Source organism: Schistocerca gregaria, chromosome X (assembly GCF_023897955.1).
Source record: "Schistocerca gregaria isolate iqSchGreg1 chromosome X, iqSchGreg1.2, whole genome shotgun sequence".
Classification (NCBI taxonomy): Eukaryota; Metazoa; Arthropoda; class Insecta; order Orthoptera; family Acrididae; genus Schistocerca; species Schistocerca gregaria.
Window position 1 is genome coordinate 97063663 of NC_064931.1, and position 8896 is coordinate 97072558.

Below are 8896 nucleotides of genomic sequence, written 5' to 3' on the forward strand. Positions count from 1 at the left end.
CTTTTTCCAAGCAAGTTTGGTAAGACCATTACATATTGTCTAACATATCACCTGTGGGGAAATATAAGTGGATTCTTGTCCACCTGTACCCCCACCCAGACAGAGAAACATAGGTCACCATCACTTTACCAAAAGGGTGAACCATGTACTTCCCATGGCAATCTACTAAAATGTAATAGCCTTGAACAACTGGCAAGTTTTCTTCTTTGTCCTCAGTATGACCTGCATGTTCAGTGAGTAATCTAATGGGTCTCATATTTTATCTTTAACTGTATTGGGAAGTCATTCTTTTAAAAGCACTTGCCTTATGATTTAATTTTTTCCTGTTTAATTTTCTGCCATTTTGAATGTTTCACAAACACCTCAACAACTGTTGTATCTGTTGCAATTCAACTTGATCCCCCTCCAATTTGTATCTGTTGCTCATTCCTCCTCCAGCTTCATGGATCTCTCTGAAAGCATCAGGACCCACAAAACTCTGGCATGGTGGACCTTCCTCTAGTGGTATATTGGTATGGTGGTCCTGTGACTCAATTTGAACCTCACTGGCACCTAGAGCAGGAATTACACTGTATAACCATCTGTTGCAGAACTGCAGCTAAAACATTGCTGAGATGTCAGGAGTACTGTCAGTGTGCTATTAATTCCTCTAGCAGCACACACTTTCCTTGGAGTTTGTACTGTTGCATCAGTCTCATCCAAATTGAAAATCCTTGTCACCAAAGGCAGCAATAAGATAGAAAACATGCTTCAGATCACAGAATGAAGTGGCTCTTGATAAACTATCTTGTGGATGTCGCAGGCTTAAGTTTGGCTGGCCTTATCTGGAAGTGCAGGGACAACCTATGTCAGCCATGTTTTTCTCCATCAATTTTCTTGGGACTTATGGCTCTGATAATGAACCATTTCAGTGCCAAATGCTGAACTTCTACATTGTCAAGGCCATATCACATTTGAGCAAATTCATGATGTATCCTCATAAAGAGTACTGTTGATAAGAGAAAATTCACTGACATTCTGGACACATTTGAATGATTTTACTCTTCTTAACAATGTAGAATAAACTGAAATACTGGGTAATTTAAATTATATGATTTTTCATGAAGTGCATATTTAGTTAAAACAACTGATCAAAGGACATTTTACCTGGAAAGAGTCCTATAACTGACATTCTTGACAGCAGTTGCCTTGTAAAGACTAGTTCCAGAAAGTACCAATTCAACAGCAGCCCTCCTACTATCCTCAGTAAAGTGAACATTGTTCCTCATGCTCTCCTAAGATCCATGCTGACAGTCTAAAACTGGTATCCTTACTTAAAAACTGCTCATTCAAATTCTGTTTTCATTTTAATAAACATTATTTGAGGCACATAATTGTTTTGAACATAATGGAAGTGCAATGTAATGGTGCTACACTGTGCCGAACAAGTAAACTATATTTCGTACGTTTTGAAAATGTGCAAAACATTACAAATTTTAGTAAATGCAATGATTTGCATGTATGACTCATACTTGGTATCAAACCAGTTCTTCGTTATGAACATCAGAATGTTTGATGGAGAAGACTCAAGAACTGAATGCCTCGTGCAAGCTGTTAAACATGTTACTTTGAAAGACTGGCACTCCTGGAACAATTTCTCAGAATGACATCAACAATAGTGATATATCTGAGTATTTGTCAGGCATGGAAACTGAATGGCCAACAGCAATGTGCTTTCAAATGTTGTGGATGTGCTTTCACTGTCTAAAAGTGGTCATCGGCCAAATAAAATGTCTCATTTAGGAAAAAATTGAAATGTCCCACATAAACAACATAAAGTTCTCTGTACTAGTCATCTCACTGTGCTACAATCTGCACCCAACAGTCAGCAGTGCTGCATGATTGCCAACCTCAACTGTCGCATGCAGTTAAAACCAGTAATTGGTTGTGGTTTTTGATGTGCTGCCTGTGTTTGCTGCCTCCCAAGAGTTTTAGAAATATTTCTTCAACATTGTTGACCATGCCAAGAGAATCAAAAAGGTGTAGGAAGGGTTTACCAAGAGATCTCCCACTTCTGTTTGGAAGGAGATTTGGCCAGAGTGCATTGTCTAATGTGACTACGGTATTTTGGTTAGTACCGGTGAACTCTTCAGTCAACGAGATTGATCAAGAGCATGGGACTAGAGGTGAATAACTATGATATTGATGAGTTTGTGGAAGACAACAGCCAAGAAATGATCACCAAAGAGCTGAAAGTCACAATATGTTTCACAACAGGAAATTGTGGAGTGGGGTCTTTCAGGGGAAGAGGTGGTGGTAACAGCAAAACAGCAACCTTCTGGTGCAAAAAGAGAGAAGCTGAAAGGATATGAATCAATTGCATTGTACATTGAAAATCCTCACCCCCAATGAAGCAGTGGCTATGCACGCTACAAATTTATTTACAATAATGGTGTTTCACATTTTTGCCAAGTGTTGGTCAGCAGAAACAAATGACTACAGATAGCTTCCTACTAAAAAGGAATTAGTTAAGAATTATGAATAATGAAGTATATAGTACCATACTTACAATTTTCTTTGAATAAATGGCAAGCAAAAAAACTTTTATCAATTTTTATGTATGGAATGTGCTATTGTATTACACTTCAATTTATATGGGCTAAGCTGTTTCACTTAACGAGTTTTTTGCTATAATAGTAAGATGCTGGAACCAATTATGCATGTTGTGGGAGGTTCCTTTGTAAATTTCTGTGATTTCTCAACCCCCACACATTTTACAAATCTTAGATTTGTCACTTTTGATTCAGTTACAAAAAATTACTTGCAAAATAAAAAATATTTTAATAACATTTTGATACCCAGCTAGTATGAGAATGATCAAAACGAAGTCATTTAGCAAACACTTCATTTTTCTTTTTTTGTAATTCTTTCTACTAGATACGTATCTCGAAATTTTGTTTCTTGTAGTTCGTACTCGTAAAAAATTTTTATTTCTCCATCCAATGCCTTTAATGTATATGTGACTGGGTTACAATAAATAACACCTTCAATTTCAAAAATTTCTGTTGATTAGCTGCACAACCTTTTTAAAGATTCCTTTAAGTTTAAAGATTCTGACCTGATCACTGACTCTGTATTTTGGCTTTTCATTAGATACAAAGCCATCTGGCTTTTTTTTTTCATTCTATAGGCTTCATTTTTATTGTTGACTGCTTTGTACAATTCCAAGAAATACGTTTAATGGCTTGCAGGACGTGTCTGTTCTTGAGTCTTTTGTCCATCTGTGACTGTTTTCTGCAGACCAGAAACAGCATATCACAGCCAGCAGATTGCTTTCTACCATTAGTGATAAGACAGAACAGGCCTGGAAAACTGGTACGGAGGGAGTAGGGGAGGTGGGAGAGGAAGTAAGACTGTTTCTAAGTTGCTTCGTCTGTAACCACAAATTGAGATGAATACACATGCAGTTGCTGTCACTCTCCTGACGAGATCTTTTGGCGTCAATTTTTGCGGTGATTGTGTTATTACAATTATTTTCTCAATTCTCAATGCGTGTGTTGCATTATAATTCATTGTTTACAAGTGGTGTTTTTTTTCACAATTTCCATGTGTAATTGGAGCAGTGAAGCCTTTTCCATGAGTTGTGGTAGCGTGTATTGGACTTCCTACACTTCAGAAATAGTTTGCTGTCCTATCCCTTCTTACCATGCATGCATGCATGCATGCATGCATGCATGCATGCATGCATGCATGCATGCATGCATGCATGCATGCATGCATGCATGAGTTCCTCAGCAGCTATTTCACTGTGTATCGGCAGGGGGCTACTGTTCCTACACTTCAGTGACATTTTGCTATCCTGTTCCTTCTGGCCATGTATCTGTGTACACGTTCCTCAGCAGCTATACAATTGCAGATCAGTGGGAGGCAATTCTGCCGGCAGGGGCTGTAGAACAGTTCCCCCGCCAGTTTCGAGTGATATTGTGGATTAGGGCACGCCACAAGGTCGAAATATATACACGCGATCTGAAAGAGGTAACGGAATGCACAATGGACATGAATGGATGCAGGTGATCAGACAGGATGCTTAAGTATGTATCACCTGTCAGTCGTATCCAGATGTATCAGGGGTCCCATATCATTCCAACTTCACATGCCTCACAGTGGTACCGAGCCTCCACCAGCTTGAACAGTCCCCTGATAACGTGCAGGGTCCTTGGAGTCACGAGGTTGTCTCCATACCCATACACGTCCATTCACTCGAAACGAGAATCGTTCGACCAGGCAACATGTTTCCAGTCATCAATAGTCCAACGTTGGTGTTGGTGGGCTCAGGCTTTGTGCATTCAGCAAGGGTACATGAGTGGGCCTTTGGCTTTGAAAGCCCATATCGATTATGTTTCGTTGAATAGTTCGCACGTTGACAGTTACTGATGGCCCAGCATTAAAATCTGCAATAATTTTCTGAAGGGTTTCACTTGTGTCACGTTGAAAGATTCTCTTCAGTTGTTGTTGGTCCCGTTCTTGCAGAATCTTTTTCAGGCCAAAGCGATGTTGGAGATTTGATGTTTTACTGTATTCCTGATATTCACAGTGAAATGGTTGCACAGGGAAATCCCCACTTCATCGCTAACTTGGAGAAGCCTCGTCCCATTGCTCGGGCACCAACTATAACACCACGTTCAAACTTACTTAAATCTTAATAACATGCCATTGTAGCAGCAGTAACTGATCTAACAACTGCGCCAGACACTTGTCTTATTAGGTATTACCGACCGCAGCATCGTATTCTGCCTGTTTACATCTCTCTGTATTTGAATATGCATGCCTATATTAGTTTCTTTGCTCCTTCAACGTATATCAGAAATTGTAGCAGTTAAAGTAAATTATAAACACCTCATAAAGTTGTACATAACCACTTAACAAGAATAAAAAAATTATTACACAAGACAGTGAAAACTGGATCTGACAATGAGTGCTCCTGATGTAGCAGGGAAAAGGTTTTTCAACAAGCTTCCAAAATCAATTAAGGTAGTAAAGGAATCAAACTATTTAAAAATCGTTTAAAGTGGATCTTACAGAGAGATGTATATACAACAGGAGTGTGTATTAAATGTCAGATTAATTAGCAGCTGTTGTACTGTAACAGACAGTTATGTTAACCTCATATGTACCTGTAAAATGTAATCCTTTCCCTTACTGTGCACTTACTGCACGAGGATTGAATGAAAAGTAATGCCTCCACCTTCGTTAATTGGGTTTGGATGGTAATATTTTAACAAATGCAGAAATAATCGTTAGAATGTGATCTTTAATTACCAATACTCAATTTTCCACATTATCACCAGCCAGGTGGATACATTTCTGCCAACGATGAACAAGGTTTCTGAAGCCGTCATGGAAGAAGTCGGCACTTTGTTTCCGCAACCACAGTCTCACAGTTTCCTCAACGTCTTCATCAGAAGTATAATGATGTACTAGCTGACCGTCATTCATTCTCGGGAACACACGGAAGTAAAAAAAAAAAAGGTTCAAATGGCTCTGAGCACTACGGGACTCAACATCTGAGGTCATAAGTCCTCTATAACTTAGAACTACTTAAACCTAAGGACATCACACACATCTACTTAAACCTAAGGACATCACACACATCCATGCCTGAGGCAGGATTCGAACCTGCGACCATAGAGGTCGCGCGGTTCCAGAGTGAAGCGCGTAGAACCGCTCCGCCACACCGGCCGGCCAGATAAGTCAGACAGTGCTTAAATCTGGACTGTATGGAGGTTGCCATACGGTGGTGACATTCCAATCTGAAGTTCTGCTGTGGTTGCACTTGAAGAGTGTGAACATTTTGCTTGTGAAATTGGGTGGTTGCTGTCTCAGGACGCCCAACTCTTTGTCATGCAGGTGAAATGTTCCCGCCTCAACATCTTTAAACTTACTCGCCCAACTACACACAGCACTCACATCAACACAATCATCATAAACTGCTTTCATTCTCTGATGAATCTCCTTTGGGGTGACACCTTCTGCTGTCAAGAATTCAATGACTACACCTTGCTTAAATCGCATTGACCGACCGTCTGCGCAGGGTTCCATACTTTATACTGTAACAACACAACCGTCCAATGCTAACGATTTCCGCCAACTGGAGCTCTAGAGAAGAGGCTACGGAACAAGCCAGTACCTGCCGCATACCAATGCTGCCAACTATTGATGAGTTACGATGGTGGAGGCATTGCTTTTTCAGTCAACCCTCGTAAATATAAAATTCTGTGAAAGCATCCTATACTGTCAGCTGAAAACTATCAGCTAGAGTCCATTGGCAATAAACAAACAAACAAATTCTCGAGAAGCTGACGAGAAAAGGCGCGGCAGCTCGTGTCACTGTGCGCTAATTGCTAGTTGGCATCGACATATGCCGGCTTTGTTGTGAATGATGACACTAGACAGACACGCTCGCGGCTTGCTGTGTTAGCAACTAGTGTTTCAGGTTTCATTCTAATGACGTTGTGATTCAAATCAATATGGATACACGAAAATGGAAGTCATGGAACTGATAATAGTTTACGGAGGATGCAGATAACGTTAGTTGCAACGATTGTCTCAAAAACCTCCGTAATGTTTCAGAAAATACAAAGGGCGTTATCAGACATCTTAAATTAAACAATTTATTTCGCAATGACACATCGACCTCCATCGATAGAGGCTCATTGTTATTCTTCTAATGTGCAAGTCTGACAAAATATCCAGGAATGTAGGCTATGCTATTCGTTCAAATCGCATAAAAAGGGAATTCCGTGCAAAAGGTCGTATAGTGCGCGAAGCAGTCTTCCAAAGTCTGACTTTTAAATCGGCCTCCTATAACATAAAACATACCCCAAAATCATAACTATCCAAGCTTTTGCATGGACTACTTTTCCAGCATAACTTCTCTCTTCGCAGGAGCACCGCTCTAAATATTTTTTTCGCTCCATATGTTTTAGAGGGAATCAAACGGCAACAAGAACTAGATGCAGCCCTAGTGACCATGATAAAGGTCGATTTTCGACCACACTCAGTCGTAAAGGACACTGGATTTCGACGTTTTGTTGTACTGTTGATACAAAAATATTCGCCACCAGATCAAAAATCCGCCACATGACTGAAGAAAATTGCCAAAAAGAAAAACGGACTATAAATTTGGAACTTAGGACCTGTTTAACAACCGATATTTGGATCTCACTTATTGTGAGGCATTTATGCGGCCGTAACTGGTTACTTCATTAACAGTAATAGGTGCATGAAAGCTTTACCTCTCGAGACATTCCGTTTCCCAGGAAAGCATACAGCGCTAAATATTAGTGAGGCGTTAGATAATGCGATTTGAAGCTGGAACATCGGAAACAATGTTGTAAGCATCACAACTGACAATGCCAGTAACATGTCGACAACCGTACAGCTTACTCTCAGTGGCAGCATAGACATGCAGCAGGTGTTGTGTTTAACACGCACTATCAATTTAGTTGTGAAAAGTTCTTTGAATAGCAACAGCGAGCTCTGCATTATGCTGGAAAAAGGCCACAGAAATGTTCAGTTATTTTAAAACAAACTGAAAAACTCTGTAAGATTCGGGATGTAATGAAGAAAACCTGTTGATAAATGAATTCAGGAAACCGAAACCCGATAAAAGAGTACGTTTTATATGCTACAACGCCTGCTGGAGCTAACGGAATGCATTGCAGCCTGTTTATCGTCTTTCTATTCAGGTGTTCACAAACTTACATCTGACGAGTGGCAAATTTTGAACAAATGTTTAAGTGTACCGGAGCCTTTCGAATTGGTAACACGTGATAGCTCAACTGATAACTGTACCTTTCTTTCGGAAACTATTGCAGTAATCAGCTACTCCTAACCACTTGCAGGAGGAGACTGGGAGGTCCAGCCGGCCGTGGTGTCCGAGCTGTTCTAGGCGCTTCAGTTTGGAACCGCACTAGTGCTACGGTCGCAGGTTTGAATCCTGACTCGGGCATGGATGTGTGTGATGTCCTTAGGTTAGTTAGCTTCAAGTAGTTCTAAGTTCTAGGAGACTGATGACCTCAGATGTTAAGTCCCATAGTGCTCAGAGCCATTTGAACCATTTTGAATCGGGAGGTCCAACGACATTTGGAAGAACCGTACCTACAACGAACGGGAAATCCTGTACCGTTCTGGAAGGAAAATGAGTTAACCACGTAACTGACGTGACAAAAAAATAGCGCCCAAACCTGCAACTTCTGTTCGCAGTGAGAGAATATTTTCCAAGATAATACTGCTTGTAAGCAGACTAAAAGACCACTTGGTTAATAAAATCGTATTCCTAAACAAAAATCGACAGTAGTTCGGTAACGGTAAACGAAAATGAGTTCTGGTAAATAACATTTTTTGTTGTTGCAGTGAACAAAATGTATGTACGCAGTTTCTGGATATAATGAGTTAAAACCCTGCAGCGAGCGTGTGGCGGCAAACGGTACCGCCAGTTCGGGTTTATTTCCGTAATCAAGTTAGCTCGCCGAGCACACAACAGTAGCGCTAGATATGCTTCGAGGACACTGTCAGACGACGAGTTTCATTACTGACGCATTATAAAATCCTTCATAATAGCCGTGACTGGTCTGTAAAGTGGACACCTACAAAGTAAATGTGGCGTAATCTCTGCTGAATGTTTCGAAGATCAGAAGCTATATTTTGCAAAAGCGCTTGGAATGAATTGTTATATATTTACTGAAGATTAGTATTATACTTTTCCTATTGTCTTGAAGGTTCGAACAAAGAAAAGGACTGACGCCAGACGAAACTGAGCACCCTCTTCTGGAGTCATCTGATGAAGAGGATTATGCTGATTTCTTTGACAGCAATGATGAAGCAGAAATAATCGAGGCTGCAGATTATTCCAATG